This window comes from Sarcophilus harrisii, chromosome 2, assembly GCF_902635505.1.
Source record: "Sarcophilus harrisii chromosome 2, mSarHar1.11, whole genome shotgun sequence".
NCBI classification, from domain to species: Eukaryota; Metazoa; Chordata; class Mammalia; order Dasyuromorphia; family Dasyuridae; genus Sarcophilus; species Sarcophilus harrisii.
Genome location: NC_045427.1, coordinates 309,653,455 through 309,669,292, shown reverse-complemented (window position 1 = coordinate 309,669,292; position 15,838 = coordinate 309,653,455). Strand labels below are relative to the sequence as shown.

Below are 15,838 nucleotides of genomic sequence, written 5' to 3'. Positions count from 1 at the left end.
GGCTGGAGACATTCGGAGGATGAGAGGCTGAAGCTGGAAGAGACAAAGGACTAGCGGCAAGAGCTCTGGGAACCAAGGAGAGAGATAGGCCTCCAAGAAAGCTAACCACGCCCCAGGAAGGAGACAATACTTGAAAGAGAAAATAAAGGAACTGGATTTTAACTCCTGGCTGCATTTGAGGTGACTGTTATACTGAACAGAAAAGAAGGCTGCTCCCCACGAGAAACCTGCTCCCAGAGAACATCACATTTTAGAGAAGAACATTACACACAAGGACTATCTTTTGCCTCTTTTTTTACATCCTTAGAGCTTAGCACAGTGCCTGGAACATAGCAAACATTTAAGAATAGGAGCCGTCAAAAGAGACCACTGAGTTGAGTAATAAGATGAAGGAATTGAGATCCTTATCACTTCAGAGACATGTGACTATTTTTTGTTACCTTTTTAATTTAAACCAACAACCGACTAATGTAAGGGAGTTTTCATCCCATGGAATGTGTTGAATTGCTCATGCCATGTCTGGGAAAATACAGACTTGTTTTGTCTGACAGGTAACAAGTTTGACAGACTTGTTGCTTTGGAATGACACAGAAAAAAAACAAACATTTAGGTAATCCTTAGATTCCCCACCCTGTGATGCTTGAAGAGGAAGGGGATGAAAATTGGTTCATATGGGTTTAACTAATAAGGCAAGAAGAGTGGCTTACTCAGTAGATTTCAAAAAGAAAGTCATTTAATTTTTAGACTCTCTCTTTTTTCCTTCTGCAGATCAGGTCCTCACTATTTGAGCCTATTCTTGGAGAGGTAAGGATGCTCTCACCACCACTCCCCAACAGAAAGGATGAACTGCAAACACCTGATAGATAAAGTACATGTGTGGACTTAGGTAAGATTAAATCTTTTTTTTTTCTATGTCTAATATGACAGTTGGTCATCCAACACTTGCTCAGTTATCTCCCAATGGACAGCCCATCTACTCACAAGGCAACTAATCCCACATTTAGATAGCTTTAGTTGTTGGGAAGTTCTCATATAAAATATAAATTCTTCCTTGAGACTCCTATCTATTGTTTCTAGTTTTACCTTCTTGGCCCAAGCAGAATAAATCGGTGCCCTCTTTCAAGTAACAGTTCTTCAAATAATTAAAGACAGTCAGTCAAGCATTTATTAGGGTCCTGCTATATGCTAGGCACTGTGCTAAGCAGCAGGTAGAAAAAAAACAGTAAAAGATAGACCCTGCTTTCAAGGACCTCACAGTCCAGTGAGGGAGATAATATGCAAACAATCATGTATAAACAAGATATAATGTTTCTCCCTCTACCTCCCCATTCCCCCATAACCCCTTGCCAATATTTTCTTTTCCAAGCTAAATGAACGCAGATCTGTTAAATTAGTCTTCATATGACATGATCTCAAAAAATCTTCAGCATCATGTGAGAGATAATTATTAATAACCAATGATTTGGAGAGATCCAGAGTTCCCCCTTTTTCTAAAACTCTCATTTCAAAGGCCAGTCTCTGAAGATTAAACTAACTTTCTCCTCAATGTTGTAGTTACAGTCAGTTGCAGTCAGACCCCACTCAACCTTTCAAGGAATTTAATCAAAGATAAATTCTTGCCCATTATGTTTCACTCAAGCAAATGTGAGTAGAGGTAGATCATTTGTCCAGATTGCCCAAGACTAGGGGTAGTCTAGGTATAGAGAAAGTCTCTTTGTCCAAGAATGACATGAGATCACTCTTCCAATTCCTCACAGGAGTGCCCACTTCCCTTTGTAAAGTTTCTCATTAGTTGTTAACAATTTAGAGCTCATTGCCGCTCTCAGGAATACCCACTTTTCCAAGGACATATGAATTGTGAGCCCACCACCAGAAGGGATCTTTGACATTCAAGTGTTGTTGAGATTGGGAAGGGGACCCTAAAAGTTTGAGGTCACAGACTGGTAATGTGAGGTGTCTCAAAAGAATTTGCAGGCTTGAACCCATTTCCTTGTCAAGGGGCAAAGTTTATTGTAATTGTCATGCCAGTTACAAAAGCACTAAATTCCAAGAAAATTCAGCAGAGAAACGGAAGCAAAGAGGCACATTTATCCAGATTTCTATCATTGACATGCTAATTCTATAGCCCAGAGGAGTGGTCTCTGGAATTTGGTTATCATTGATCAGATTATCAGTCAGCAATGAATTGAGGAGTGGTCTATTCAGAATCAGAGTGCCTTTTTCCTGAGGCAGATTCCAAAGCCAGAACCAAAACCAAAAGATTTAGGATGACTGACTTATTGTTAGAACAGAAGCCCCCTAAAATTAGGGGACCACAGAAATCATTGCTGTATTACATCATTTTCCCTCTCAAGAAGTTTATACCCCAAATTCATTTGGGACAAAGGGTAAGAAGATTTCATCTCCTGAAGCTGCTTCATGATGATAAGGGGCTTAGAGCTGTCCATATTTAGAAGGGGTCCAAATTAAGGATTGGAGACATGTGACTTGAAGATAGTGGCAGCAGCATTCAGAGAGGTGCAGGATCAGTTAGCCAATGGTATTCAAGGTGAACAAATAGTTGAAAGTTCACAGCTTGGATCCTGGAGGAAACAAAACTCACAAGTAGGTGAAAAATGCAGAGGCCAAATATGAGTAAAAATAATTAAAGTAGAATTAGTAGGGACAATAGCCAGGAACCCCACCTGGGGAAAAGGGGGGGGGGAGATAATGAAGCTATCATGAATTCCTCTCATCCAAACAGCTTTTCCTAGGATAAATAGCGAAGAATGTTTTTCACAAAATCCTGGCTTTTGTCTCCTTGAAGGGGTGGGGACAGTGTCTGAAGCAGTGTCCATATACACAGTGAAAGGAGCACCCAGATGACCTAGGGTGCAAGAACCATACATAATGCTTAAAAGGTGTTAAACATTGGGTAGAGAGGATGACATGCAGAGTGAGATAATAATTAATCTTAAATGGGTTTGATTTCCTTTAGCAAAAACCTCTGAGCCTCTTCAGTCTTACAAGGAAAGGTGACCACAAAAACCAAAAAGCAGTTTGAAGCCCCTGAGAGGGGGAATATGTGTAAAATCCATCTGCCAGTTCTTCCCTAAGTATGTGCCCCTCCTCTAGATAGGATTCAGGATGGAGGGGTTAGCAGCCCTTTAAGAATTACTTGAGCACAAACTGGGTATACTTTGACAGATCTGTTTAATTGTTTCTCCTAGATTGTGATCAGTGAAAATAGGTTTCACAAGGAATTGGAGAGCAATTTTTTTCAAGTGAGTAGCTTGGTGTAGAACATAGAGAAGTTTCACTGGCTGACTTTGGGATTTGGAATGTTAGTTCTCAGAAGAATTATGAGTGAGTTTGGCAGAATAATTTTGGAATGGATATCCTACAATTATTATGTGGATAAGAGATCCTTTCTGGCAAGAAAATAGGGGATAGTCAGGTTAAAGTTATTCCTCTGAAGGGGTAGCTAGTGCAAATGGGGTGACATCCAGGGTGGGGATGGTGACATTTTCAAATAATACATCAGGTTGCATATGTGGGCTGCCTTGAGGAGGCTGTTGGCACAGCCAACAATCCTGAATACCCCCACTGCTCAGGGAGTTCCCTAGCCTGACTAAGGACTAAAGAGTTATCTGCCTACTGGTGGGAGCCCAAAGAGTGCCACTAGGAGAGCTAAAGAGAAAATACTAAGAGCAAAGCTCTCATTCTTAGAGTATTGTTAAAGGTATACCTGGAAAAAATGAAAAATAACAAGAAAAAAAAGAGAAAAAAAGGAGAAAGAGAGAAAGAAAGAGAGAGAGAGAGAGAGAGAGAGAGAGAGAGAGAGAGAGAGAGAAAGAAAGAAAGAAAGAAAGAAAGAAAGAAAGAAAGAAAGAAAGAAAGAAAGAAAGAAAGAAAAAAAAAGAAAGAAAGAAAGAAAGAAAGAAAGAAGAGCAAGCTAATCTTAAGTGCCTTAGCCACATCGAGGATTAGAATCTGGCCTACAAGTGTTTGAAACCACCCAGAAAGAGAGCTCCATAGACTTTCGTAGTGGAGAATAGAGTGCTAGAAGTTAAGGATTTTTATGGCTGCAGTCAGAGAAGCCTCTCTGGTGAGGCTGCAGATCAAGATATCATCTAACCCATACTGGCCATGATAATTAGTGGGGAATGATGTTCCCCTGGATTTGCCCCTTCAAGGGCAAAAAGAAATTGTGAGTCTTTACCCAATGGTATGCAAAAGAAAGCATCTTTAAGATCTAGAAACCATTGTGTCCTCTGGGATACTTGTACTGGTCTCAAGGCTTCTACTGACTATTTATTCTGATTATAGAAATTTACTATAAGAGGAAAAAAGCAGGGACATGATTATAGTAGCATCAAAACAGGTCTTTCAGACCTCAGACGAGAGCACATACATGACAGGATAAGGCATCCTTAGATCTGTTTGACAGCTGATCATGCAGTAATAATTAACCAGACTCAGAAATAATCAAGTGGGAAACAATGAAACAGAACTGGGAAACTGAGACAGAAGGATCCTACCTTAAGCAGAGGCTAACGTTGTGTACTCCCAGCTTTTTTGCCCAGATAAGTTGTCCATCTAGACATTTCAGGAGGGCATTCTCTGAGCAATTTATGGCATTTCTTTCTCAAAGGGTGGGCTTCTGATTTAATGACCAGGAATCAAATTCAGAACTGAAAAGAATAAAAGTTACAGTTCCAAGAGATTTTCTCTTTAATAGCAAATTCTCCAATCGCAGCTTAGGGCTAGATACATAATTTTAAAAATTTATCAGGACTTACACACGTAGGAGATTTTGTTTAACATGTTTTATATGTTTAAACATATCCTAGTACAAAGGATCAATCATTTTAAAAGCTTATTGATTCTTAGTAAACACATTCCTTGTTTAGAAACTATAAATCCTAAACAGGCTCATTTCTCAGGGCTGAGGATCTTGCTTACCCTGATGGTTTCAAGAAAACTGGCAAGCTTACAAATTAAGGGGAGTTAACAGAGACCCCAAGGAAGAGGCTAAGCTTGCTATTCTTAGTGTTGTCACAGGCTCTGCTGTTTGGTACCTCCCCCCACTCTGTGAAGGGGGAAAATGTGTTGTACACCCTCATACTTGGAGGCTTAATATGATGACAGTATCTCCAAGCAGCTTAGTTTAACAATTTTAGAATTTTCCTAAGTAATAGCCAAATAGTATTAGCTATAGTTTCTATTCCCTTAAATGAGTTTCCCTTTTGTTTTAGAGAGAAAACAAGACAATCCTTAAAACTGAGATAGAATAGATTTTTTAAATTGACTTAACTTTAATTAATGAGGTTCCCTAAATTCTGGTTACATGTTCTAGACAAACTGAATGGCAATATGTTATTTTCCAATTTATGCAATCACTTCTCTAATGTGAGCCATGAAAAGGTATCATTTCTGACAGACCCTCAGAAGTCTGGACTCTAGATAAGTAGAGTTTTTAAAGTAGAAGCAAACTGCTTTTGTGTTTTCCTAAAATTCCCAAATTCTTCTGTTAATGCTATTGGTACCAATAGATTAAAATTTACATGACCCTTTAATGGGCTTTAATTAGAACTTCTTTAAAATTGCTTTTATTATCATCAAATTTCCAAATTACTTTACACACACATAGAAATCATGTATCTATTGGTCACATTTGAAAGAAAAAACCCATAAAGTTATCCAATGTGAAGCAATTATATCCAATAAAGCAGTTAACATTCATATAGTACATTTTATGCTTAACACTTTTGCAATCATGGTCTTCATAACAACAACTACTATTTCTCCTTATAAATTAGAAAATTGGGCAGAGATAAAATAATTTTTCCACAAATTGCATAGCTAATATATATCCACAATTGAGACAGAAAATAGTGAACTTACTAAATGCAGAGGCTGACTGGTTTTCTCATCACCATGCTGGGTCTTCCCAAGCAGTTACTGGACAGAACCTGCTGAAAGCTGGAGTGATGGATGCCAGGATATCCTTTTGATGGTAGTTTCAGGTGCCAGGGCTCAGGGAATGCTGACCATTGGGCCTTACACCCACTCCCCCAAAACTGGGTTAGGGAGGTGTTTGTGCAAGGTTTTGTGGGGTCTCCATAGGCTGCTTCCCCTATTTCTACAGGTGAGGCAGAATTTGAGTTTTAATCTGATCTGAGATAGAGGATTTAGGAAAAGAGGGGCTTGGGCTATATTGATCTTGTTAACAATGCCCACAATTGAGATACATTCAGGACCACTCTGGGGAGTGGTGTGGAGAGGGTAATATTCTGGGGTGCTTTCCCAAAGGAGTCAAAGGGGACTCTGGACAAGATAGGAATCAAGGAAGGGCTAACAAAAAGTTGCTCTTCACCTAGTTTGTTTTTTTCTTTTCTTTTCTTACAGAATGGGATAAATTCCTAGTGTTTCAGGAATTTTTCTTGCAATTTTAAAATGACTAATTGACAAACTTAATCATTGCTTCCAAAATTATGAGAATCTGTTAAGGGTTAATTTTAATTTTAACTAGCTAACTTTATTTCTGTAGCTCCCAGCTTGGCCAGAGCTGTTACACAGAAAAAAAGTTAGGCTTTTTAAGAAGTTTTCCCAGCAAACTGAATGGATGTCCATCAGTTGGAGAATGGCTGAATAAATTGTGGTATATGAAAATTATGGAATATTACTGTTCTGTAAGAAATGACCAACAGGATGATTTGAAAGGCCTGAGAGACTTTACAACGATGCTGAGGAAATGAGAGGACCAGGAGATCATTATAACTTAACAATAAACAGATGATGACCAGTTCTGATGGACCAGCCATCCCAGCAACGAGATCAACCAAATCATTTCTAATGGAGCAGTAATGAACTATTGCTATGCCCAGAAAATAACCTGGGAGATGATTAAAACCATTACATTAAATTCTAACCCTATATTTATGCACACATGCATTTTTGATTTTTCGTAATTTAAAAATTGAGTCTGATTCTTTTTGTACAGCAAAATAATGTTTTTAGAACTTATTATGTATCTGTTATATTTTAATATATTTAAATCTACTGGTCATCCGCCATTTAGGGAGGGGTGGGGGGTAAGAGGTGAAAATTGAACAAGAGGTTTGGCAATTGCTGTAAAGTTACCCATGTATAAAACCTAAATAGTAATAAAAATAAAATAAAATAAAATTCCTTTTACCTGCTTAAAAAAAAAAAAAAAAAAAAAAAAAAGAAGTTTTCCCAGCGTTCTAACTAAGGATAGAAGTTTGTTTGTTTGTTTTTTCTTGCTTATTGCATTTTAAATCTTTTCAGATAACAAAAATTCAGCTCACAGAACAAACAAAAAAATTTCTGACAGAGACAAGACAAGACAAATGACAGAAAGAAATTTCCAGTTTTAAAAATTTTGCCAAAAAGCTATCCATCCAAAAGTATTTGTCTTCTTGTCCAGAGAAGGTAAGGTAGCAAAGTTTCAAGGAACTTTGCCAAAATTTAAGAATTTTCCAATGACATCCCCAGGAAGGAAAATTTGAATGAAGCCAAAAACCCGGAGTTTTCTTCCAATGACTTGGGGTGTCCTGCTGTAGAATTGTGGGAGAAAAAATGGGAGACTTACTTCAACAAAGAGAGAATCAAGCCACAGGAGGCCAGACTTGCCCTATATGGGTCACCAAATGTTGAGATTGAGCAGACCCCAAAAGTTTGGGGTCACAGACTGTTGTCACAAGGTGTATCAAAAGAATTTGCAGGCTTGAACCCATTTTCTTGTCAAGGGGCAAAGTTTATTTAAATTGTTCAATTCGGGGATAAATTTAAAATCTGGGAGAAACAGAAGCAAAGAAATTTATCCGATTTTTTATTGACATGCTAATTCTATGGGCCAGAAGAGTAATCTCCAGAATTTGATTAACACTGACCAGATTATCAGTCAGCAATGAATTGAGGAGTGGTCTATTCAGAATCAGACAGATTGGGCTTGGGAGTTTCCTGAGGCCGACTCCAAGGCCAGAAGGTTTAGGATCACTGACTTATTGTTAGAACAGAAGCCCTCCTAAAATTAGGGGACCACAAAATCATTACTACATTACATCAGTGTCACTGATCCTTTTATTAATAAAATGCTAGAATTATTAATAAAGTGATTAATTACTCAAAAATTATGTCTTTTGAACTTTTTCAACATCACAACAGTTGCTCTTCTCAGGTTCTCCTCTAGCTAATCAATGGTTTTTCCTAAAATATAGTGAACAGAACTGATACTCCAGTTATGATTGACCACTTCAGGAAACTATTACCTTCCTGTTCTAAAACACCATGGCTCTCTTAGTGAAATCTACTACCATATCAGCTTTTTTTGACTTTCATATGATTCATGTTATAATTTAATCTAATATAGTAAGCACTTACATATCAACTATGTTCGGTGTAGATACTGAAAATACAAAAACAAAAAAGAAAATAGTTTCTGCCCTCAAGGAGCTTACACACTACTGGGGGAAATAGAACATGTAGGTAGAGACATAAAAACATTCATGTTCCTAAAGTATATGTCTCACTATTTCATTCTCCCATTCAAGGAGTTTTAGAGGCTTTCTTTTACCCTGAGGATAATCTATACATACCGTCATCTGGCATTTGAAGTCTTTTATAATCTGACTCCAATCTATCTTTTCAGATGATGTCAGTTACCCTCATACACTCTACCTAGTTTTTGGTTATTGTCCTTAATTCTGGAAGAAAACCAAGATGACCTCACTATGTTGGAATCAAGGAACCGTGTGTCCAGCTGTGGCCGATAAGATCAATGCGAATTTTGAATGCTCTATCACAGACCAGGCACAAGTAAACCACTTGAACAATTGGAATAGAGAGGTCCTTAAATTTGTACATCTCATATTTCTTTTGAGCTACTCCAATTCCGCTTTATTCATAGAATACAGCACTTTCTTTGAGGCAGGATTGTTGAGCAATCCTGAGCCAGTGTCTTCCATATCTCACAATCAATTCCAAAATTCTTCAGAAAGACTTTGAGAATGTCTTTGTTTTGCTTCTTCTGACCTCCATGTGAAGGCTCATGTGAGTTCTCCATAAAAGAGTCTTTTAGGCAAATGTATGTTTGATTTCAGACAACACAGCCCCTCAGGGTTGTATTCTCTGCAGTAGAGTTTGAATGCTTGACAGTTTAGCTCAGTGTCCAATACCTTATCTTGTCAAGGAATCTTTGGAATCTTCCTAAGACAATTCGAATGGAAGTGATTCAGTTTCTTAACATGGTGCTGATACTGGAACATACCAGTTTTCACAGGTATACAATGATTAGGTCAGTACAATGACTCTGTAGATCTTCAGTTTGGTCAAAAGCCAAATACCTCTTCTCTCCCACACTTTCCTTTGGTGCTTGTCAAACTGGAGTTAGCTCTGGCAACATGTGCATCAACCTCATCATCTATGTAGACATCGCTGGAAAGTATACTACTAAGGTAAGTGAACTTGTCCACTGTATTCAAAATTTCTCCATTTGCTGTAAACAAGGGCTCCACATCTAGCTGGTATAGTGCTGGCTAGGAATATTAATTATCAGCCAGAATTAACACAAGCAGTAAAGAATTGATCTCTGATACATATCATCCTCAGAGGCTATGTTGGGGGCACAATCATCTGTGAGTAAAAAATTACTCAAAATTTGTTACTCAAAAATTATGTCTCTTGAACTTTTTCAACATCATACCAATTGTTCTCCTCAGGTTCTCCTCTAGCTAATCAATGGTCTTACCTAAAATATAGTGAACAGAACTGATAATCCAGTTATGATTGACCACATTATGAAACTATTACCTTCCTATTCCAAAAGCCCATGGCTCTCTTATGAAATCTACTACCATATCAACTTTTTTTGACTTTCATATGATTCATGTTACAATTTAATCTAATATAGTAAGCATTTACATATCAACTATGTTCAACGTACTTAAGTAGATACTGAAAATACAAAAACAAAAAGAAAATAGTTTCTGTCTTCAAGGAACTTACACACTACTGGGGAAGTAGACCATGTAGATGAGACATAAAAACATTCATGTTCCTAAAGTATATGTCTCACTATTTCATTCTCCCGTGGTGTACCAATTGTGTACCAATTTGCCTACCACTTTAGTCTTGCTTGTAGCCTTTTTGAGTGAAATAATTGACTATCAGTGTACTAGCTGACCTTGAGGCCATTTTCATTCTTTTTGAAGGCATCTCACAACAGCACTTGAAACATCATGCTAAAAAGAAGGGAAGCAAGCACATTATTCTGTTTCACTCCATTGGTGACTGGGAAAGTGAGAAAGCATTAACCATTATCCAGAACTCATACAACCATGCTACAGTAGGACTGGCATATAGTACAGATGAACTTCTCTAGGTGACCAAATTTTCCAACTTGACTAAACTACTTACTATTAATATTCCATCTCTTGCCCCTGTGCATTTACACTGATTATCTTTAGCTATCTTCAAGACTTGGCTCAAGTATCACCTTTCTATATGAAATATTTCAAGAGCCCTTAATCCCTCCCCAAAATAATTTTCTTTTATTTCTTCTGTTTTGTATTGACTTATCAATAATATTGACATATTATTTCCCCTCTGCAGAGTATGTTTCTTGAAGAAAGCAAGAAGTCTTTCTTTTTTTTATCTTTCTGTTTCCAGTGCCAAGTGTCTCATATGTATTAAGCATTTAATAAATGCTTGCTAAATAAATTAATATATATGGCAATATACATCTTTTTCATATGAATGGTTATTTTGCAATGAATCCTTTCATATTTATGAAATTGGGTTTTTTTTGTCTCAAATAGGATAAGTGGTCAAATAATATAAATAAGTAATTCTCAAAATAAGTTCAAATTAACAAACATATGAAATGATGCCCCAAATCACTAATAATGAGAAAAATGAAAATCAAGATAACCTAGAGTTTTCATCTCACACCCTGCAAATTGGTAAAGTGATAAAAGAACAAATGTATTATATTAATGAATACTAATATATCTTTGTTAGAGATGTGAACTAGTGAATCTATTTTGGAAAGCAATGGAATTATACCCATAAGATTCCTAAAATGTCCATATTTCTGACCCAGAGATTCTAATACTAGACATATACCCCAAGGAAATCATTGATTCTTTTTAAAGTCATTACATACACCAAAATATTTATAACAGCTTTTTTTTTGTGGTAGCAAAGAACAGTTTCCATTTCATTTATTGATTAGGGAATAGCTGAACAAATTGTGGTACATTAATATAATGGAATATTCCTATGCTGCAAATGAATACACAGGAGAAATTACATGAACTGATGCAACATGAAATAGCAGCAAGAAAACAATCTATATAATGACTACACCAATAAAAATGCAAAATACAACCACAGAACAATAAAAAATGAATGTTACAAAATCACAAAGAACTAAGACTGGCACAAGAGAGGAGATATAATAAAACACCTCCCTCCACTGCTTTACAGAGATGGAAGGTCCATAGAAGTGGAACACTGTATATAATTTCAGATTTTAAAAAGTGTATTAGTAGGTTTTGCTGATTTTTTTTTCTTTTTTTTAACTCTAAAAATTATTTGTTATAAGGAATGGCTCTGTAAGTGGGGGAAGGGTGATACAGGAAGAAATTTAGGCAATGTAAAAACAAAAGATAGTCAAAAATTAGTTTTAAAAAAGTTTTAAACCAATATTTAAGACCTTATATGCATACTTAGCAAATTTCATCTTATAAGATTTCGGCCCTTATAAGATTTCGTATTTTGATGATCACACATGTTATCTTTGTGTCACCTACAAATCTGATAAAGACAACATCTGTAACTTTTTCAAAGTCATTGATAAAAATGTTAAATTACACAGGGCCTAGAACAAATTTGTAGGATAGTTCTTTGGAGGTCTTCTTCCATATCAACATTGAACCACAAATAAATGATATTTGGGTTCAATATTGAAGGAAAACAATAATTGGTACAAACATATACTGTCAGGCACAAATTGAGTAGATCAACCTAAAATTCTCTTTTGAAAACATTTATATTTGCCATATAATCCCACCTCTTGACCTTTTACTTTACCCAACAGTTACAGCAATGGGCTATTTGATAGCTGTCTCCCCCAGCCCCTATGATTGTCACTAACACATTAGCAGCTGCTTTAAAACTAAGCTAAGCAAATCTTGATGTCTGTCAGCTGTAACTGGTCAAAATTGGCAAGCGAATGATCACCTGTTACATGCCTGGTATCTAAGTTGATCCCAGTCAAAGGGGGGAAGGGGGTGAAGGTGGAGGAGAAGGGAGGGAGTTAACCCTTAAAATGAAAGCTATAAGCATATTCTGAATTTTTTAAACATAATTTGAAAGTCCCCTCATGATTTTCTTTTCATGTGATTCTGTAAAATGAATTATATACTTAAGATAAATTTCCTATTAGAACACCAATGTATATGATAAATGGTCATTTTCCCCCTAAAACAAGGCCTTCTGTAGCCATCAACTTTTTATTTTCCTATAATATTTGATTATTTATAAAACCAGAAGTTTAGGCTATAATACATCTAGATTACCTATCAGAAAACTTTAAAAATTGTACTGTTGAAACAGCTTGGTGGTTTAGTGGATTTTGCAGGCCTTAGAATCAGGAGCATTTGAGTTCAAATTCGTCTTCAGATACTTATTAGCTATGTGACCCCAGGAAAGTCACCTAACCCTAGTGCCTCAAAAAACATACAAAATATAGTGTTATTGATTTTAAATGTTTGGATATGCTTTTAGAAATACAGAGGGACTTTGTCCATTTTCTAGTCTTAACCCTCATAGGTAAATTCAACTCTGCTGTTTTGGAATGTGCTCTGAAAAAAATTTAATTATCATATTATAATGAATCATTTTCCTCAATTAGCTTCTTTACCTCCTTTTCCATTTGGCCAATTCTACTTTTTGCTCAGTGGATCTTTTTTTCCACTTTACCAAATTTATTTTTTAAGGACTTGTTTTCTTCAGTTAATGTTTTTGCTTCCTTTTCCAAAATGCTGACTTTTTTCCCCCACTATTCTCCTATATAGCTCTCATTTCTTTCTCCAATTTTTCTTCTTCTTTTCTTACTTGATTTTTAAAATCATCTTTGAGTTCTTCCAAGAGAATTTTTCAAGCCTAAGAGCAATTCATATTCCCCTTTGAGCTTCACATGTAGGCATTTTGCCATTGCTGTCTGCTTCTGGGTGTGCATTCTGACTCTTCTCACCATAGTAGTTTTTGATGGTCAAGGCTCTTTTTGCTCATTTTTAAAAATTGACCTCTGCTCCTAAGGCACTAGGGAGACTTTTCCAGCTTCTTTTGCAGGGCAATAGGGTCCTCTCACTGGCTTTCTGCACTGGGGTGAGAGATGCTGCTGGCTTTCCTGTGCTGAGTTGGCCTGGCCTAATTAATCCCATTTTCTGTGAGGGTTTGAGGGGCTCACAATTTGCTTTCTGCAGCTTGGACTGGAGATCTCACAGCTGATCTCCTGAGCCATTGATCAGCTGAGCTAGATTGAGGGGCCTCTGCTGCTAGTCTATGCTGTGGCTAAAAGCCTTCCTCTAGAGTCCCACATTGCATCTGTGCTGGGCTCTGCTCCCCTTTTCCCCGAGTGAGACAGACCTTTCCTGAAGACTTAAGATATCTTTGTTTCACTCTGATTTTTGGTAGGTTCTGTCACTTCAAAATTTATTTAAAGACTTGATTTAGCCTCTTTTTTTTTTTCAAGGTTTGAATATTGCTAGGCTACACTAATTAATTAATTTAATTTCTTTCACATACTTGGCACTTCTATTTGCCTCTTTGCCTTGCCTTGCCTTACCATGGGTAAGTTATTTAACTTCTTTGTCTCTCACTTTTCTCTTCTGTATGTAGCAGCCCCTCTGTCCTACTCCTTCCAAATTGCACTCACACTCAAGGATTAGGTCTCCAGAGGGCCACTGCAACTACACCTTTTGGGGTATAGTATGTGAGTATAGACTCATACTATTGTAGCTCACAAGCTATAGTGTCAGAGGGAAACTGGGGTGAGCTCAGAAAACTTCCTGGCTTCTCACCATCTTGGATCCACCCCCTAATTATCATATTATACCAAGTAATAAATGACATTATTTAACTCATCCCTACCCACCATCAAAGGGAAAGCTCTTCATTTTAACTGTTACCACCCCTCCTCCAATATCAATAAAATTGGGGAAGCATGTGGGTTTGAAACACCATCCCAAGTACTGAAGGCTTTTAATATTGATCAACACAAACCCTCCCAAACACTTGAAGGCAAGTCAGCATGTACTCCATGTTGTTGCCTCCAATGGGCCCATCTTTAATTCTGCCCCATAATGTATGCTTTGGCCAGGACAGACTAGAGCAGCTACTGTTTCCCCCTTTCTATTCCCCATAAAACTTATAAAAACTGTATTGGGAGAGGTACTTTCTTCTCAAGGGACCATACCCAAGCAATTATCCTCTGGAAGATGTTATAAGTCATAAAAAATGAAATTTTATATGGTTAGATGTCATAGTATCACAGAATTATAAATTTAGATTTGGAAGAGAAGTCTTAGAGAAAACCTAGTCAAACTCTCATTTTTCTCTTAGGGAATGAAGATGTAATTCCTTCCATCCTCTTCATCTCTGGTGATAATAGTCATACATGATGAGGTTTTACAAGATGTTTCCATACATTAATTTTTTATGAGATATAAATGATTCAAGGCTTGGGTCAAAAAGAGAGCAAGCCCACAAGTTAGCCAAGTCTATGTGTCTTTTAAATTGTTAAGCCCTGAATAAGGTTTTAGAGTTTAAGAGTTGGAGGGAATTGTGAGACTAAATCTAAATCAGAGGAGAGGAAGAGGAAGAGGGAATTTTCTCTTCTTTCTTCCTCTCTCTTCTCCCTATCAGTCATGTCTCTGGTGCTATTGGAGTGGTAGAAGAAACTGCAACTAGGAGGGAGCAGAGATAAACAATCCAAACAGAGATATCACCTGAAGTAGGAAGTAATTCTAAGCAGCTTCACTTCTTGCAAAGGAGAATAGGGCTAAGTGTGAGGAACAAATCCTAGAAACCTAGAACAAAGACTCTATAAAGAACAGAAAAGGGATTTCCAGGCCTTATAGTATCAGGAGTTCTGAGTTACTTTGACATACTAGGTACTCAACTGTTTAGCTTGCCTAGAAGAAATGCTACAGCAAAGGAAAGTTTTAAGAAGACTAATAGGAATGAAACTACTTCTAGGTGTGCATTTCCAGAGTTGTGAGTTGTCTCAGCACACATGTGTTTCCAACATATGAACTTCATTATTCTTCCCATAGATGTTTTGTCCATTTGAGAGTTGGACCATCTTGGAGGGAGTATTTTATCATTAGTTCTCTTTCTAAACAATCTTAGTAAATAAATGCCTTTGCTAAGAGCTAATAGTATCTACCTACTCTACCCTAAAAGGTGTAGTTGCAGGGGCCCTCTGGAGACCTAACCCTTGACTGTGAGTACAATTTGGAAGGAATAGTACAGAGGGGCTCCTACATTCAGAAGAGAAAACTGAGAGCCAAAGAAGTTCAATGATTCACCATAATCACAAGGAGGCAAATAGAAGTGCCACGTATGTGAAATAAAATTTATTAATTAATTAGTGTAGCCTAGCAATATTCAAGCCTTGGTCACTCTATTCATCAACCATTGGTAATAGATAATAGAGTACAGTGAGGGCAAGGGGGGAAATGGAGGGAAAAGAACAACAGTGGATTCGTCGATAAATAACCAAGATTTAAATTCTTGCTATTCTCCATACTACCTCTATTACTTT

At 37.1% G+C, this 15,838-nt stretch overlaps 1 long non-coding RNA gene across 1 annotated transcript; it reads right to left on the bottom strand.

Annotated features, from left to right (window-relative positions):
* Positions 1–2,249: 2,249 nt before the first annotated feature.
* Positions 2,250–6,546, bottom strand: LOC116421581. Its single transcript, XR_004232010.1, has 3 exons — positions 5,887–6,546; positions 4,521–4,673; positions 2,250–2,582 (listed from the first exon to the last, which is right to left on the bottom strand). It is a non-coding gene; the product is annotated as an uncharacterized LOC116421581 (long non-coding RNA).
* Positions 6,547–15,838: the final 9,292 nt, after the last annotated feature.